Source organism: Alnus glutinosa, chromosome 6 (genome assembly GCF_958979055.1).
Source record: "Alnus glutinosa chromosome 6, dhAlnGlut1.1, whole genome shotgun sequence".
NCBI lineage: Eukaryota > Viridiplantae > Streptophyta > Magnoliopsida > Fagales > Betulaceae > Alnus > Alnus glutinosa.
This window is the reverse complement of record NC_084891.1, coordinates 14,933,845-14,954,216: the sequence shown is the minus strand read 5'-3', so window position 1 is coordinate 14,954,216 and position 20,372 is coordinate 14,933,845.

The following is a 20,372-nucleotide window of genomic DNA, read 5'->3' as shown; positions in this document are numbered from 1 at the left end:
ACCATGAAGTGTTCTTGATGTTCTTGAGATTTTCTTGAAATGTTTGATGATTGTATAAGACTAGAGGATATCAAAACTCATGCTAAAATGTTTTCTTATCAATATTCCAATCTATTTTATCAATGAAAAAGGGATTTACTTGTCTATGAGTTTCTTGATTTCTTGAATAAAACCAACGTTCTTGAAAGAGAACGATGTCTTATGCAATGGTTCTATTTGACATAATGCATGTTCACTTATTAAAGTTACCTTATTGGGTATTCTAGGGAGCACCGGTCGTTTCACAGATTTGGTAGTCTAAACCATTTTTCAATTATAGTGTAACTTTTACGTAATGTGATCGGTATGAAACTAGATACCTTATCATTATGGCCTAATTAGGATTTTCATGTATTGTGTATGCTTATTAGGATGTTTTATAGGGTAGTAAGCTAGGAAGCATTAATCACCCCACACATTTTGTAGTGTAAACGTTTTTCAATTATCGATTAATCTTTACGTGGGGTTGTTTAATGTGAAACTATGTGCTTTATTATTAAATCTTAACGAAAGTGTTTTCTTGTCAAGGTTGTCGTAATGGTTGACGCCCATTACGCACTCATATCATGCATGTTAGGAAGATCCATATAGACTTTAAGCTTTTCATTGGTTTAGGATTTGACGCAATCATTACCCTAAGTTCTTTTAAGTTAATTTCAATTTTCTTTGTTTTCATCACTTGATTCATTGTAGCTTCAATTCTACAACTTTACTTTTGTTTTTATTGTTAAGTTAAGTTAAATACGTTCCTTTGAATATCCCATGACTCAAATCAACCCCCTAATCCTTGTGGTTCGATAACCCTTACTATAATACAATTGATTCGTACTATTGCGAGTGGTTCAACTTATAAATTTAAAATCCACGTATCGTGTCGTTGAGACACGTACCAATGATCACACAATTAGAGATTCTAAATCTACTTACTTACTTTTGGCTATTAGGGTTCACTTGTCTCAAAATTTGAGAAATCAAGATACACATTGGCATATTGTTTATGGGGTATGAGCTTAAACTTAAATTACCGAACTTCATGGAGTAACTGTACCTTTTGCCACATTAAGCATTGAGCATTCACGACAAAATATGTGAGTAATTAATAAAATGGCTAGTTTGACTTTGAAAATTAAATATTGACTTCTAACAACCAAGTGTGTGTGTTTGTGTGCAACAAAATATCTTAAAATGTGGAATTAAAAAGACAAGATATTTGTTGACAAAGTGGAAACTCTGTAAAGAGAAAAACCACTCCGAGGCAGTCAAATCGAGGAAATCCACTATCCAAAAACAAAGCTAGTTACAAGACACTCGTACTCACATACTCTTATGTAGTAGTCATACATTTAACTCTGACACGAAGCCTATCGTGAACGCTTCCCAACCAGATCTTCCATCTGAAAGGGGTTTTTGATAGATTCATTTACCTTAGGGCCGACCCCTAAGATAGACTTCACAGGAACAGTTGAGCACACACCGACAACGGCTTGAGAGCTACCGGATCTTCGATTCTCCCTAAACACCCTCTCAAAGCACTATAGAATTCACTGTTGAATTCTGTACAAAAAAAAGCCTAGGGCCCTCTATTTATAGGCTTATAGGAAACCTAAAATTGCTGAGATTTGGGCTTTAGCTGTCGAGCGTCCAGACGGAAGTTAGCCATGTCCGGATGGTTTTCTGCGATATCCTTTCAGAAACAGCGTAATTCTTTCTTTATCAAGTTCACGTCCGGACGGCTTAACCGAGCGTCCGGACGGTCTTCGCTAAAATCCTTTCTGTGTTCGAACAGAACTCTGGAATATTCTAAAATACTGGACATCGTCTGGACGTGTTGCCACGTCGTCCGCATTGCTTGCAGAGACTTTCCAAACAGTGTCGACTTCTGAAATCCAACTCCTTTTTGAACCATGATTGACCTAGCGTCCGGACGTCTTCATCATTATCTGTAAAACACTGCGGGGCGTCCGGACGCCTTCAAAGGCTCGTCCAGACGGTAGCACAAGAACCGGTTGTTTTGTCTTGAATTTTGCATGGACTCTTCATGGACATCTTCTAGAAGCTTGTGATCAGTTACTTTCTTTGATTTGAACATTGTCTGAATACATGAAGATTCTAAATTGAAAACCAACCATCCTGTTAATTTGCAACTATTACATAAAATGTTTTTGTCATCCAGAATATAACCAACATAAAATACTAACAGACTTCGTAGCCTTTTTTACTTGAGTTATTAAGTCCTTTGGGATGGTTTACATCTAGTGCCCTAAAGCCATTTGGTTTGGGAGTCATTGGCCAAAACTCGTTACATAGGTCAAATAGAAAGCTTTAAGGAATTAAGCATTGCACAGCCATATAAATATTATAAATACTATTAAATTCTACCTATGCCTTGGTTATCCCATGTAATGAGAAATATGAAGAATTTTGAGATATTGAAGCATGTTTGTAGGAAATACTTTGAAGCCCCATAACTGTTTTAATATCACTTTGCACCAATTTGAACATGTTGTATCTTTGCTAGCCATTTGTAAGTTATTAGACCATGAATTTCCTAAACTGTTGTGAAGATGGAGTTTAACAATTTAAGCTTGTTCATGAATTAAAAACCGTTGTTCTGATGATGCTTCATTCTTAGGGATAACATGTATATTATTAAAAAAAAAATATGTTTGTGGGTAGTATTTCTGTTAAACCCTCACAAGACTTCACTCGTCCACTAAGAATGTCTAAGGGTTTAAAAGGCTTCTTGCATGTGCTAAATACTCGCGGTTCCTACGAAAGAGGAATTATAGTAGTTGTTTATGTTTCATTTCTTGTTGTAATGCTAGGGTTAGGGGTGTGATAAGTGTTGAATATTTACATTCAAAACCCCTTAATTCACATTTGTTAACCTTAGTTTGTGTTGTAAATATAATGTTTTGTTATGTTTTAGTGTTTTATCTTATTTTTAGGTCCTAATTGAAAACAAGAACAAAATTATTGAAATAGGTCTAAAATGTATCGAGGAATGATGAAGATCAACGAAAGAAGTCAGCACAAGCTTTGGTCGATCGATCGACTTCACTCCTTCCAGAAGCGTCAGATATTTTCAATCTTCTGTGTGGTGGAAATCAAAACTTAAGATGTGCAGCTAAAATCAAATGTCAACATTATTTTTCTATGCGGTAGAGAGCAATTAACGAGTTGTGTGGCTTGAATCTCCTCTGAAAATTATTGGACTTCTAATTAACTGTGTATGAGCAGTGTGTAACAAAATATTAAATGCGAAATTTAAAGGAGACAAATATTTTGTTGACGAAGTGGAAACTCAATTAAGAGAAAAACCACTCCGGGGCAGTCAAACACAGGATAACCACTATTCAGAAGACAAAGCTAGTTACAAAGTAGTAGCACTCACATACCCTTGATGCAGTGGTCGTACCTTGAACTTTGACGTGTAACCCAACACGAACGTCTCCCGACCAGGTCTCCTACCTGAAAGGGTCTTCAATGAAATCCTTTACCTTAAGGCCAACCCCTAAGATAGACTTCACAACTAATCAAATCACACATTGGCAACAATTAGAGAGCTAGCAGATCTTCAATATCTTCCTAAACACCCTCTCTAAGCTACAAGGAATTCACAACCGAATTTTGTACATAATGCATGCCTAGAGCCTCTTATTTATAGGCTTTACAAGTCCTAATTCTAGCCAGAATCAGAGTCTCTAGCATGCGTGTCCGGACGGCAGACTTGGGCCTCCGGACGGTCAACTGTTTCCATGTCTAAAAAGCAATTTGGAAACTTCTCGAATTTTGGCAAGCCATCCGGATGCTTGATCTTTCCATGCAGATGATGGGCTTTCCAGAAGTTTCTATTAGTTGTCCGAACAATTGTGTTGTAGCATTTTTTGTTAGCTTTTCAATGACACCGATTTCATCCCAATCTAATATTTGAGCAGAAAGTTATGATCAAAATACTGGAGGGTGTCCGGAAGGTATTGCCTTAGCATCCAAACGGTTGCACTTCTGCTGCACGCAATTTTCATAAGGGTTAAATACATATTTGCCCCCTGTGCTTTACGACCTTTATTTTTTGCTCCCTCAGTTTCACTTTTTATCAAATTTGGTACCTGTGGTATATGAAAAGACGGAAATGGTACCTTCGTCTGATTTCCCGTCCAAAACTAACGTCCACCCACGTCATTGGGTACCTAAAAATTTGAAGCCCAGAACCCAATTCTTTACACATCGTTTCCAACAATATCCAGACAACAACATGACAGAAAATGCTGTGGGTGGACGTTAGTTTTGGATGGGAAATTAGACGGAGGTACCATTTCCGTCTTTTCATATACCACAGGTACCAAATTTGATAAAAAGTGAAACTGAGGGGGCAAAAAATAAAGGTCGTAAAGTACAGGGGCAAATATGTATTTAACCCTTTTCATAATAAGGTCTGAGCGTCCCGACCATGGAGTCTGACTTCCGGACGATTCAACTTCTTCTACATGACTTGCCTTATTAAGGATAGCATCTGAACGGGACCACACATCGCCCGGACGGTTGCAGTTGTCTTCCAATATCTGTGTTTGAGACAGAAACCCTATTACTTGTCGAACACTGAATGGCGTCCAGACAGTATTGCCACATTGTCCTGACGGATGCACTTGAAACGTTGGATTCTTCTTGAACTCTAAATAACGACCAGACGATTTGTCATTACTTCCGGACGGATGCAACCTTGATCAGTTCAAAGCTTCTAGACACTGATGGGGGTTCGGACGGTATTGCCACGTCGTCCGGACAAAAGTTGCTGACTGATGAGCGTCCGGACGCTTAGACTGGGTCGTCGGGTGGAATTATGGGATCCGATTTCTTTGAGTTGGAATCTGCACAGAATCTTCCTTGGATACTCAAAATAGCATTGAACACTGAAGTAGCCTTTTTGCAACTTGTGACACTCAAACTTTGTCATAAAGGGCTATTTCCATATCAGAGTAATAAACTCTGAATATCTGAAGACTCTGAAATAAACGACATCCCTATGAAAGCAATAACATTCATAGAAGTAATTTTGTCCAACAGAATGCAGCCAACACAAAAACTAACAAACTCCCATTTTGGCCATTATGGGACAAAAATCAGTTGACCGGGTTAAGAATACATTCTCGGTCCAAAACTAACATATACTCCCCATTTTTTGTCTCAAATGGACAAAGAGTAAACAGAGTATAGAAAGACCACAGTAATAAAATACTCCCCTTTGATGTCTAAACAGGACAAGGGTAAATAGAGTATATAAAATCCACAGACAAAAAGCGTTCTAAAATCCTAAATAATAGGAAAATAGAGAAGAGTCTGCAAGTGGCCCAAAAGAGAAGAACAAAAATCCTCCAAGTACCAAATCATGTTAATCCACTAAAATCAAGTAACGGAGAGAAAACCGTAGAAAAAGCTGGATTTGTACTACTTCGGCTTCTAGCTTCGGAAGCCGGGAACCATGGACTAAAAAACCTTCAGTCACTTAATTTTGTAAAGCCTGAATGTAACGCCCCGCTTTTACAAAAAGCGTAAGTGAAAATTTTTCGATTTCCACGTAACGTTACTAACTCATCAGAGTTATAAATTGGCAGCGGAATATATATGAATATAGCACAAACTTAGGAATTGAGTAACACTTCAGAGCTTCTACTGAAATACCTCAAGATAGATATAATAAGTAAGTCAGCATAATTATACAAAGTAGTAGTAGTCATGCCTCACAGGGCATAAGTAGTCATACAAGCCAAACATCTAAGGTTTAATGACTACATAACTGCAGAATCATAAATATTGTCTTTAAACTAAGTTGATGAACTACAACATAGTAGTTCCCAAAAAGGGAGGCGGTCTAGCCTCAAATACTAGTGTCAGGATCCACCTAAGTGTCTGGATAGTCCTGATATTCTTCTTCTTCATAACCTGATTTGACACATAATACAGAAAGAAGACAACAACACAAAACACTAAAGTGAGTCCACTGTTTTCAATAATATGATGATTACTGATTTACTTAACAATATACGATGCAATGATATGATGTAATGACATTTTATATGCACAGTCTTATTCATTTTCTTCTTGCACTCCTCTCATACCAGGGCCATTAAATCCCTGTTCGTTTAAGCGGCTAATTATTGGAGCACAGACTCCCTTACCATGTTTTCTTAACTTTTCCGCACTAGTAGTCAAAGTAGCATACTTAGTACATTGGTCATCCCGACAACCAAGTACATTGATCATCCCGACAGTCAATTAAGTAGCCATAATTTGCCTAGCACATTGACCATCCCAACAGTCAACTTGTACTTATTATTGTTTTTCGCACTAGTAGTCAAAGTAGCATACTTAGTACATTGGTCATCCCGACAACCAAGTACATTGACCATCCCGACAGTCAATTAAGTAGCCATAACTTGTCTAGCACATTGACCATCCCAACAGTCAACTTGTTATTAACCCTGCATCAAAATTATTAACAGTATGCAATATGCTATTCCTATGCATATAATTAAATAAAGCAGAAATCACAACATTAAAGAAAACAACCACATGATCCTCAGTGAGTAAGAATACTCACATTTATTTCCCGCTTCGGAAAGTGTTTACAGATAAATATTCACTGCAATAATTTAATACAAACAATAGTGAATTAATATAATTCACTGACAATACATTTTAAAGTTATTCCCATTTTAACCTTTAAACCTTATTGTAATCTCTAACATTATCCAGACCTAGTAACGGCGTATAAATTAGTCTAATTATAATGCTGCGTATTTCATGCAGGCATAATATCATTTTTAATAACTAAAATACCTATAGCATTATAAACGTTTTATCATTAAAAGCATATATATATATATATATATATATATATATATATATATATATATATATATATATATATATATATATATAATAATTTACTAAATATAAATAATGAGCTTTATAACCTTATTTTATTCTTTATAAAGTCCGGGCAGCATAACGGCATTAATATCAATAATATCTAAAATACTTAAAAATATTTGCGCAGCGTAACGGCGTTTTTGTAAAGTAATATATTTTTATTCGGGCATCATAACGGCGTATTTTTATATTTCAATACTCCGCTTGAAATACCCTGTTTAGAAATACATCTTAAAAACATTAGATTAATAAATAACTCATATAATCAAAACCTTTAAAAAATAAATATCATTTCCTTTTCCTTTCCCTTTTCTTTCTTTTTCTTTTTCTCTTCTTTACTACAAGTAACCGAGAGAGAGAGAATAGAGAGGGAGAGAAAGAGAGAAAGGGAACTAGAGAGATTACCCACAAGAAAGAGAGCTTCCTTGATGCTTCTTCTGATCTTCTTCTACCTTTCTTCTGCTGGACAAACCGAGAGAGAGAGACAGAATTTGAGAGAGGTTGGGAGAGAGTTTGAGAGAGTTTTGGGAGAGAAATGAGATGTGTGATCAAAGGAAAGGATTGGGCTCCTTTTATAGTGAAATGAACGGCCAAGATTGATCCAAAACGATCGCATCCAACGGCTGGGGAGAAGATTTGGGGAGATTTGGTATTAAATACCAGATTTTCGGAGATTCGGTGCATGAATCTGTTTTCTGCAGAAAGTCGATCGATCCACTTTTTACACTATAAAATATTCGATCGATCCAATTGAACAGTAGGTCGATCGATCTACTTTTTACACTATAAAATATTCGATCGATCCAATATACTTAGCCAAATTTTCATCCGTTTCAGCACCTATATAACTAAATCGCCCGATTGACTAATTAATCGATCGATCGATTTCGGCTTCTAATAAGGCTTCGATTCTCTAATCGCACGATCGATTTTAAGACATTAAACAATCGCTCGATCGATTCTATAATCAATCGATCGAATTAGACTTAGTTTAATTCTAATCTATTTAACTCTTATATACTTATACACATATTTCTGATAAATATTTAATCTCTTAAATATTTATACCCATCTTTATGAATATTTATTCCACAAATATTCATATGTATGTTATTCCTATTATTAGGCCTTAAATCGTATTTTAAGATATTTTACTCAATCTCTTAAAATACAGGGTATTACACTGAACCTAGTGATCCACATATTGACATCCTCTAAGCATCTGGTCTGCAAGATAAATGAGGAGATTCACCATTGAACCTCTAACTGATGGAGATCTGAGGGATATGCTACGGAAGACTCTGCATGAGTGGGGGGAAAAGCTCATCTAACTCCTGAGACATTTGGAAATTATGAACATATGACTTCAACAACAGTCTGTTTTCCAAAAGATCCATCTGTCAAACACTGTGCTAGGAGCCACTAGATGTCATATTCCTGAACCAAGATTAAACAGAAATATCTCCAAAAATACAATTTCCAAGAAAAATCAGATCCTGTTAGTTCCAAAAACAATATGGTATATATGACGGCTCTCAAATGAATGCCAAAGAAACATATAGGCAATGCAGCAATTCATAAGGCATAAATATATTAAGATCAACCTAGCACACAGACACAGTAGGTTTTTCATACATAATATCTCAAGAAAATATCTCAATCAACAAATATTCCAATATTCTAAAAGCAAAAAAACTTAAAAGAATAACGGAAGACATAATGAAGATCATGGAATGAGAAGAGATGTGCAAAGAATGCCAAAATCTCGGGAGAAATTTGCGAGAAAAACACACAACATGACATGATAAATCAATAAAAATGTAGAGATGTGCGTACGGCAGAGAAAGAGACGCAAGTCTTAAACCTGAAGAGATCTCGTCCGAACATGTCACTTAATTGTCCAGACGGTTATTGTTAGGTTAGTGTATGGCAAGACTGCGCTCGCCCAGACGTAAGAATAGGTCAGTCCAGACACTTCACACTGAAAATCTGAAACTTGAGAAAAATTTGCAGAAAAATATTTTACCCTAAAGTTAACTTCAGAACACGCATATATAATCAACTAATAAAGCAGTCAAATAGCATTGTAAAAATATGCAAAGATATAAAGTATTTAATAAGCATAAATTTCCTTACAGATAGAAATTTTAAATAGATCACTCAACTCATGCAATGCGTGTGTGTGTGTGAAAGCTTTCTCAATAAGGTATGAAGTTCACTGGTATGACTTAAAGCAATCGGATTTTCTAAATAAGAGAGACAATCAATGAAAGATCAGTCAAAAGTTAAACTTTATTATTTACTAGGGCCTAGCCACCCTCATCTAATACACTCCCCTTAAGATGCAGCACTTAATTGTTTTACTTGTACCATGAAAGACAAGATAAAATTTTACTTGCACCATGAAAGACAAGATATAAAGCTAACTCAGCGCAGAAGCAGTGAATATAAGCATATAACAAGGAATTCAGAAGAATAACTGTTTGTTTCTTTTTTGTGTTGCAACCTAAAGAGAATGCTAGAATTTTTAGGCTCTAGGTTCAACTAGCATATTGGTCAATTTGATCATCTTATCAAAAACATCTCTCTCATAAAAATTTCCAGAAGCTATTAGTCAGAGAAGAAAATGATGTACCTTAGGGGAGCCTTGGATAGTGCACATTTTCATCGCATGAGAAAAGTACCTATCTAGCATTTAGATGCATAGGAAAAACTTAGCAGATATCAGACATAAACTCTCAATCATATATAAGCATATTCAATTAATGCACAATGAACTGAGATATCATGCAAAAACACATACAATATTTGAAAATCTATCAAAAAAGAAAAAAAAAATTATGCATCTTCACCCCAAATTTTTTTTTTTTTTTTTTTTTAATGTTGAAAACATAAAACAGAAAAACAACAAGACATGCTTATTGGTAAATGAGATAATATCTAGTCCCAGCATGTAAGATAAAATCAAACATGTCCTCAGGAATAGAGGTTTAGAAATATCAAGACAGAAAAGCAACCACCTGATGTGCTTTTAACTGTCATCCCCAAAAAATATATTTGTAGAAAATTCTCAAGATAACAAGAAAAAAATATGGGGATAGAATAAATGGTTCCTCAAACAAAATGCAAGGCATGAATAAGATATGACATGACAAACAATGCAATGTAAACATACCTAACATGCACTAGGATTTAGGAACCAAAATCCTAGGCATGGTGAGACTTCACCTTTACTAGGTGAGTCCACTCCTGCTCAAGGGGTGAATGGTTTCATCATTCTTGAGCCATACCAGCTTGACCCATGGAGATGGTTTGCGGGTCAAATCTATGTTGGCCATACTCCTTAGCATACCTTGTATTAGGCTCAGCAATCCTTCATAGCCATGGCTGCCATTGGGCTTCTGTGGCTTTATCTTGTAGCGCCTTGATTTGTTCTTCTTTGATTTGCCACTCTGATTGGCAGTGAAAAATAAAATAATGACTTCTAACAACCAAGTGTGTGTTTGTGTGTAACAAAATATCTTAAATGCGGAAAAATAAAAGAGACAAGATATTTGTTGACGAAGTGGAAACTCTGTGAAGAGAAAAACCATTCCGGGGCAGCCAAACCCAGTAAATTCACTATCCAAAAACAAAGCAAGTTACAAATCACTCGTACTCACAAAACCTATTGCAGTAGCCATACCTTTAACTATAACACGAAGTCCATCGTGAACATTTCCCAACCAAGTCTCCTACTTGAAGGGGTCTTTGATGGATTCTTTTACCTTTGAGACGACCCCTAAGATAGACTTCACACGAATTGTTGAGCACACACAGGCAACGGCTAGAGAGCTAACGGATCTTCGATTCTCCCTAAACACCCTCTCTAAGCACTATGGAATTCATTACATAATTTATACAATTTACAAGCCTAGAGCCCTCTATTTATAGGCTTACAGAGATCCTAAATCTAGACAAATTCGGATTCTAGCTGTCGAGCGTCTGGACGGAAGATTGCCTCATCCGGACAGTCTTCTGCTACCGCCTTCCAGAATAGCACAATTCTTTCCATAACAGGTATACGTTCAGATGGCTTGGCTGAGCGTCCGAACAGTTTGCTACAACTCCTTTCCGCGTTCGAACGAAAATCCAGAATATTCTAAAATGCTGGACATCGTCTAGACGTGTTGCTCTAATGTCCGGACATCTTCAACTCAATCTGCTAAACATTGCGGGGCGTCTGGAAGCCTTCAAAGGCTCGTCCGGACGGTTGCACAGGAACTAGTTTTTCTATCTTATAATTTGCAAGGAATCTTCATGGACATCTTCTAGAAACTTGTGATCAGTCACATGTTTTGAAATGAACACTATCCGAATATATGAAGACTCTGAAATAAAAACCGATCATCCTGCAACTATTACATAAAGTGTTTTTGTCATCCAGAATGTTGCCAATATAAGATACTAACAAACTCCCTAGTTAGCCATTCTGGGACAAAAAACACTCAACCAGTTTGGAAATACATTTTAGGTCCAAAACAAAAAATACTTCCCCTTTTTGTCTCAAAATGACAAAGGGTAAACAAAGTATAAGAGAAAACCTCAATTACTAAAATTCAAAACAACAAGAATAATAGTAAAGTGTTTCATCAAAAGCTCAAATCAACATAAGAGAAAACCAAAACCTTAAGATATCACATTTCTTGAATTTGAGCCACTTGGGCTACTTGCTCCTGAAGCCGGGAAACCATAGACTGAAAATTTTCAGTCATTTGAGTCTTCTAACCCGAAGCTGGTCATCCGCAAAAAGAAATCCTCTAGACAAGTGGTCTACAAGATGATAAAGAAGATTCACCACTGAATCTCTAGCTGGTGCAAATCTAAAAGAAAAGGTTACGGAAAACTCTGTTTGAGCAGGGAGAATGAGCTCATCTAAAATTTGAGATCTCTGGAACATATGATTTCAACACTGGTCTGCTTTCCAAAGAGCCCTTTGTCTGACACTATATTGGAAGCCGCTGGACAACATATTCTTGAAAATATTTAAACAGAAATCTATCCAAAAATAACACCACAATGAAACCAAATGAAAATAAATATTAGATCCTGTTAGTTTCAAACAGAATGTGGTATTATGATGGCTATCAATTGGATGAATAAATAAATACAAAAGTAGATATAGCAATCTAAAAGGAACAAATCAGTAATATCCATCCAGCATAAAGACAGAAAAAAATATTTATGCACAATCTCTTAAATCATAATCAATTAAAGATTCTAATATTCTAAAAAGAACCAAAGCTTGAGAGAATAAGGAAAGTCAAAGGAAATACCTGGGAATGAGAAAATATGTGCAGAGAATGCCAAAATTTCGGGATCAATCCAAGAGAAAACACACACAACACAACATGATAGAACATGCAAAAAGTAGTGTGTGTGTGTGTGTGTGTGTGTGTGTTTGGCAAAGAAAGCAAAAAGCTCGCGTCCGGACGTCGTACATACTCATCTGGATGGCTTGCTGTTAGATAAGAGATCGACAGAGCCGAGCGCGTCCAGACGCAAGAACATGTCCGTCTCTGAAAAACAGAGGAATTTCCTAATGTTAGCTTCAGAACACGCATGTATAAATAACTAATAAAACAGTCAAATAGTATTTCAAAAATATACCAAGATATAATTGAGAGTTAAGAGTCAATAAGCACAAAAATTTCTCTGTAGATAGAAATTTTTCAATAGTAAACTTAACTCATGCAATGCGTGTGTGTGTGTGTGTGAAAGCTTTCTCAATAAGGTATGAAGTTTACTGATATGACTTAAAGTAATAGAATTTTCTAAATAAGAGAGAAAATCAATGGTAGATCAGTCAAAAGTCAAACCTTATTTTACTAAAGGCCTATTCACCCTCATCTAATACAGTCCCCCTAAACTGTAGCACTTTTCTTTTACTTCGTCCTTTAGTGACCGTCTATTTCCGCAATGATTTGGTCATTGACTGTTTCTATAGGGACAAGTTCAAGAACAAATTTATAGCACAAAAGTAGTGGATCTTTTCATTTATCCATATTTATTCAGTTTTGAATGCTTTTTATCACTTGGTGCTGCAACCTAGAAAGAATGCCAGAATTTATGGGTTCTAGGTTCAACTAGCGAGTTGGTCAATTTGGTCATCTTAGTAAAAAAAAATCTCTCATTAAAATTTCCAGAAGCTAAAAGTTAGAGAGAAAAAAAAAATGTACCTTAAGGGAGCTTTGGATAGTGCATATTTTCATCGCATGAGAAAAACAACTATCTATCAAATAGATGCAGCAGAGAAACTTAGCAGATATCAGACATAAACTCTCAATCATATATAAGCATACTCAATTAATGCACAATGAATTGAGATATCAGGCAAAATCACATACAATATCTGAAAAGTTATAAAAAATAAAATAAAATTCTGCATCTTCTCCCACAATTTTTTTTTTTTCGCTAAAAACAATAAAATAGAAAAACAACAAGGACATGCTTATGGAAAAGAAAATAACATCTAGTCCCAGCATATAAGGTAAAATCAAACCTGTCCTCAAGAAAAGGTTTAGAAATACCAAGATAGAAAAGCAACCGTCCGACATACTTTAACTGTTATCCCAAAAAAAAAATATCTGCAGAAGTTTCTCAAGACAACAAGAGAAAATATGGGGATAGAATAAATTGTTCCTCAAATAGAATGCAAGGCAAGAATAGGATATGACAGATAAACTATGTAATACAAAACACACCTGACATGCACTACGATTTAGGAACAAAGATCCTAGGCATGGTAAGACTTCACCTCTACTATGTGAGTCTACTGCCCCTCAAGGAGTGAATGGTCTCATCATTCCTAACCCATACATACTTGACCCGTGGCAGTGGTTTACAGGTCTTGTTCATGTTGTCCATTATTCTTAGCATACATTGCATTAGGCTCAGCAACCCCTCATAGCCATAATTGCTAATGGGCTTCTACGGCTTTCTCTTGTAGCATCTTGATTTGTTATTCTTTGATTTGCCACTCTGATTGACAGGAACCAACTTCAGTTGTCGTTGCTGATGACGTGGAGCCTGGAATGCAGTCGGAGGTAGAGTGTCTGATGTAGCTCTTGTTGGCAGCTCCTTCTGAACCTTCGACTTCTGAGCCTGAAGATGTGGACATTTGGGTCGGATGTGACCGATGATGCCGCAGTGATGACAGATGGGCAGGCTTCTTTTATTGGAATGCTGGTTGACTTTCTCTACAGAAATATGGTTAGCATTCTTACAAACAATATTGCCCTTACCTTTTATATGACTCCTATGCGGAGGGACATATTTTGATGAGAAATAATCTTCAACTTCACTTTTCCTCAGAGCATCCTGCTTAATCCAAGGCCTGTGGATTTCAACAAATAACAATTTAGCCTAATATGACCAATCTTTCCACAATTATGATACTTAGGAATAAACTTACCTTGTATTCCAGATTCCTTGGAGTTAGGCATCACATGATTAGTTAAGCAAGAATTATCTAAACAAGCTGTAACTTATCACAGGCTTAATATCAATAGAATTTAATTCAGAAACAAAAGCAAGTGAAGTAGAAGTACTTAAATCATTAACAATTAAATCAGGCTTGTTAGAAATATCTGTATGAATACAAAGCATGTTTTTCAAATTATTACTAGAGAGTTTTTCCGATACATCTTTTGATTCTTACAGTATCAAAAAGCATGGTATTCTCAAATTTTAAAAAGTCAATCAAAACATGTGATTCAAAAAATTGTAAAATCAAACTCTTTTTCTTGCTTAATCTTCTTGAGTTCTTTATTGGATTTTTTAAAGAGTTTACCTATCAAAATGGTATCTTTGGAGAAATCATAAAAATCATCTTCAAAGAACTCAGGAAGATTTATGTTAGAATAAGTCATGAATCACACTTAGGAAATAAATCCAAACACAAATGTACCCGCTCTAATACCAATTGAAAAATAAAATAATGACTTCTAACAACCAAGTGTGTGTTTGTGTGCAACAAAATATCTTAAATGCGAAAAAATAAAAGAGACAAGATATTTGTTGACGAAGTGAAAACCCTGTGAAGAGAAAAACCACTTCGAGACAGCCAAACCCAGGAAATTCACTATCCAAAAACAAAGCAAGTTACAAATCACTCGTACTCATAAAACCTATTGCAGTAGTCATACCTTTAATTATAACACGAAGCCCATCGTGAACATCCAACCAAGTCTCCTACTTGAAGTGGTCTTTGATGGATTCCTTTACCTTTGGGACGACCCCTAAGATAGACTTCATACGAACTGTTGAGCACACACCGGCAACGGCTAGAGAGCTAGCGGATCTTCGATTCTCCCTAAACACCATCTCTAAGCACTGTGGAATTCGTTACAGAATTCATACAATTTACAAGCTTAGAGCCCTCTATTTATAGGCTTACAGAGATCCTAAATCTGGACAAATTCAGACTCTGGCTGTCGAGCGTCTGAACGGAAGATTGCCTCGTCCGGACGGTCTTCTGCAACCCCCTTCCAGAATAGCACAATTTTTTCCATAACAAGTATACGTCCGGACGGCTTGGCCGAGAGTCCGGACGGTCTTCGCTATAACTCATTTCCGTGTTCGAACGGAAATTCAAAATATTTTGAAATGTTTGACATCATCCGGGCGTGTTGCCACGTCGTCTGGACGTCTTGCAGAAACTTCCCAAACAGTGTCGACTTCTGAAATCCAACTCCGTGTAGAAATTGGAAAAGCTTGACCTATCGTCCGGACGGTGTTGCTCTGACATCCGAACGTCTTGAAATCAATCTGCTAAACACTGTGGGGCGTCCGGACTCCTTCAAAGGCTCGTCCAGACGGTTGCACTGGAATCGATTATTTTGTCTTGGAATTTGCAAGGAATCTTCATGGATATCTTCTAGAAACTTGTGATTAGTCACATGTTTTGAAATGAACACTGTCCGAATATATGATGACTCTGAAATAAGAACCAATCATCCTACAACTATTACATAAAGTGTTTTTGTCAACTAGAATGTTGCCAATATAAAATACTAACACGCAGGAACAAACTTCTGCTGATGCCATGGAGCCTGAAGAGCCATCAGAGGTATAGTGCCTGATGTAGCTCTTGTTGGCAGCTTCCTCTGAACCTTTGACTTCTGGAGCTGTGGACATTTGGATCGGATGTGACCGGTGATGACGGAATGATGACAGGTAGGCAAGCTTCTTTTGTTTGAATGCCTCTTGACATTCTCTGTAAAATTATGATTAGCATTCTTACAAATAACATTACCCTTACCTTTTATATGTCTCCTACGAGGAGAGACATATTTAGATGAAGAAGAATCTCCAATTTCACTTTTCCTCAAAGCATCCTGCTTACTCCAAGGTTTGTGGGATTTCAAAAAATAACAATTTGGCCTAATATGACCAATCTTTCCATAATTATGACAAGTAGGGACAAACTTACCATGAGCTTGTGTACCTGTATCTTTGGATTTTGGCTTCACACAATTATTCAGGCAAGAATTTTCAGAATTATCCAAACAAGCAGTGCCTAAGCACTCAAATTATCAACAATTAAATCAGGCTTGTTAGAAATATTTGAATTAATACAAAGCATGCTCTTTAAATTATCACTAGAGAATTTTTCCAATTTCTTCTTAAGTGAATCAATAATGTCAAATAGCACGGTATTCTCAGATTTCAAATAGTCAATTAAAGCATATGATTCAGATAATTGAACAATCAAAGACTTTTTTTCTTCCTTTACCTTTTTAAGCTCTTTATGAGAAACTTTAGAATGTTGAGCATTCTTCAATTTATTAAAAACCTTAAAGAGCTTAATATCAGAATCCTCATTAGATAACTGAGAAGAATTTATGATAAAAGGTGTAATAAAAAAAAAAATAGAAGTCACAAAAGAAAAGGATCACACTGAAGAAATAAATCCTTTAAACGGGGTGTACTCGCTCTGATACTAATTGAAAATTATTGGGCTTCTAATTAACTGTGTGTGTAAACAGTGTGCAACAAAATATTAAATGTTGAATTTAAATGAGACAAATATTTTGTTGACGAAGTGAAAACTCAATTAAGAGAAAAACCATTCCAGGGAAGCCAAACCCAGGATATCCACTATTCAGAAGACAAAGCTAGTTACAAAGCAGTAGTACTCACATACCCCTGATGCAGTGGTCGTACCTTGAACTCTGACGTGTAACTCAACACGAACGCCTCCCAACCAGGTCTCCTACCTAAAGGGGTCTTCAATGAAATCATTTACCTTAGGATCAACCCCTAAGATAAACTTCACAGCTGATCAAATCACACACTGACAACAGCTACAGAGCTAGCAGATCTTCAATATCTCCCTAAACACCATCTCTAAGCTACAAGGAATTCACTACCGAATTCTGTACATAATGCATGCCTAAAGCCTCTTATTTATAGGCTTTACAAGCCCTAATTCTTGTCAGAATCAGAGTCTATGGCACGTCCGTCCGAACGGCAGACTTGGGCGTCCGGACGGTCAACTGTTTCCTTGTCTGAAAAGCAATTTCGAAACTTCTCGAATTTTGGCAGGCCGTCCTGATAGTCAAGTTGTAGAATTTTTCGTTAGCTTTCCAATGACATCTATTTTATCCCAATCCGATATTTAAGCATAAAGTTATGATCAAAATACTGGAGGATGTCCGAACGGTATTGCCCTAGCGTCCAAACGGTGTTGCCCTAGCGTCCGGACGGTTGCACTTCTGTTGCACGCAATTTTCATAATAAGGTCTGAGTGTCCGAACCATGAAGTCTGACATCCGGACGGTTGAACTTCTTCTACATGACTTGCCTTATCAAGGATAGCGTACAGACGGGAACACACATCGTCTAGATGGTTGCAGCTGTCTTCTCATATCTGTTTCTGAGACAGAAACCCTATTACTTGTCGAACACTGAATGGCGTCCGGACGGATGCACTTGAACGCTGGATTCTTTTCGTACTCTAAATAATGGCCGAACAATTTGCCATTACGTCCGGACGGATGCAACCTTGAACAATTCGAAGCTTCTAGACACTGATGGGGGTCCGGACGGTATTGCCACGTCGTCCGGATGGAAGTTGCTGACTGATGAGCGTCCGGGCTCTTAGACTGGGTCTTCCGGACGGAATCATGGGATTTGATTTATCTGAGTTGGAATCTGCACAGAATCTTCCTTGGATACTCAAAATAGCCTTGAACATTGAAGTAGCCTTCTTGCAGCTTGTGACATTCAAATATTGTCATAAAAGGCTCTTTCCATATCAGAGAAATAAACTCTGACTATCTGAAGACTTTGAAATAAACAATATCCCTGTGAAAGCAGCAACATTACATAGAAGTGATTTTGTCCAACAGAATGCAGCCAACACAAAAACTAACATTCTCCCATTTGATATTTTGTAAATCCTTCTTCTATAAATATAGAAGGCAGCAGAGAGAGAGCGGGATGCCTTTTCTTGGTTTTGTTTTCCAGAGGCATCCTTTGTAAGTTTAGTTTTTCAATTTTTCCAGTGACCTTTTCTTTAATCCAACATTCACTTAACTTTTTCCAGAGCCTTCTTTTCATTAATCCTCTAATAGCTTTTAATTTTATTTCTTGAATCTCTTTAGCTTATTTCTTTAATAGTTTTAGTTTTATTTTCCAAAAAAATGAGCTTTTGATTTATTTCATTTTTAAGTCTATTTCCATATTACCCGTAGCCTTCAACTTTCCTGAAAGACATGGGCTTCTTTTCTTCTATAAGAGATTTCCAATTTCAATAACGAGTAATTAAATTTTCATAGGGTTTTGATGAAATTCTTTCCATTTACCATGGCTTGATTAAGTTTCTCTTAGGATTTTCTGAATATGTATAATGATTATATAGCCTAGAGGATTGCAAAACTTTTTGTCAATTAATCTTCAAATTTATATTTATTCATGAACAAAAAGTTTATCTTGTCTATGAGAAATTCTTTTTATCTTGAATAAAATCAAACGTTTCCTTTTTCTGTGATTAAGGGAACGATGGCTATGTAATGATTTTTTTTACATAAGTTTAAGTGAATTTGATGAGCCATGCTAGGGAACACAAATCACTCCACATCTTTGTAGTTTAATTGTATTTCATTGTAATGTAATTTAAATGCATTTTCATTGTAGTTTTAGTGGATGATTCATGTGAAACTAAGATGTCTCATGCTTATTTCTTGAAATATGTATGCTTATTAGAGAGGTTTTATAGGGCATGTTAGGGTCACAAATCGTTTCACAAATAGATGTTAGATGAACGATTAGTGCGTAAAATGCCTTATCATTATTTCCTAACCAAAGTATTTTCATGTCGAGGTCGCCGTATGGTTGACAACTATTACGTGCTCATATTATGCATATAAATGAAAATCCATGTGAGACACAATCAACCATTAGTATGACGTTTTGATGAAATCAAATCCCTATATTTTCCTTTATCTCCATTTTGATGACCTTTAGTTTAAGCTATTTTAGTTTTACGATTAAAAATCAAAAACAATATCTTTTCTGAGTTGAATTGGATAAAATCTTGAATAATTAATAAAACAAACCAAGCACCACAATCCTTGAGGTTCAACACCCTCTATATAGTTCAAAGATTCGTACTATTGCGAGTGATTATAAATTTTAAATCCACGTGTGTTCGAATTAATTTTCAAGCCATCACTATCCTAGTCATGATTTGGAACTCGCATTTGTAGTCTATGCCTTGAAGATATGAGGCACTACCTCTGTGGTGAAGAGTGCGAAATCCACACTGATCACCAAAGCCTCAAGTATATTTTCACGCAGAGACTTCAATATGAGGCAACGTAGATGGCTTGAAGCGCTATAAGATTATGACAACAAGATATTCTACCATCTTGCTAAACCTAATGTAGTGGCTGGTGCACTAAGTAGAAAGTCTCATGATGGAGAGACCAACCCTAAAGTGCTTATGGTACAACTAGTGCAAAAGTTTGCAATTGTGTAGGTTGATGAAGTGCTAGTTAGTGGGCCACGAAACATGGCATCCCTTGTTGTACAACCGCAATGCCTGGACAAAATCAGGCTAGCACAAGAAAATGATCTGGAGTTGTAAGATCTTGTTGATAGAACCAGACGGGGAGAAGCATCTGAGTTATATCTAACAGCAGGTGGAAACTTGAAGACTAGTAGTGGGAGAACAGTTATTCCCAATGATGTTGAGTTGAGAAGGGAAATTCTTAATGAAGCTCATCAGACATGGTACACTGTTTATCTTGGCAATTACAAGATGTACCAGGATTTGAAGAAAAAGTTTTGGTGGTGTGGCATGAAACGAAATGTTGCACAATTCCTTTCGTGCCAGCTTGTGAAAGCTGAATACCAAA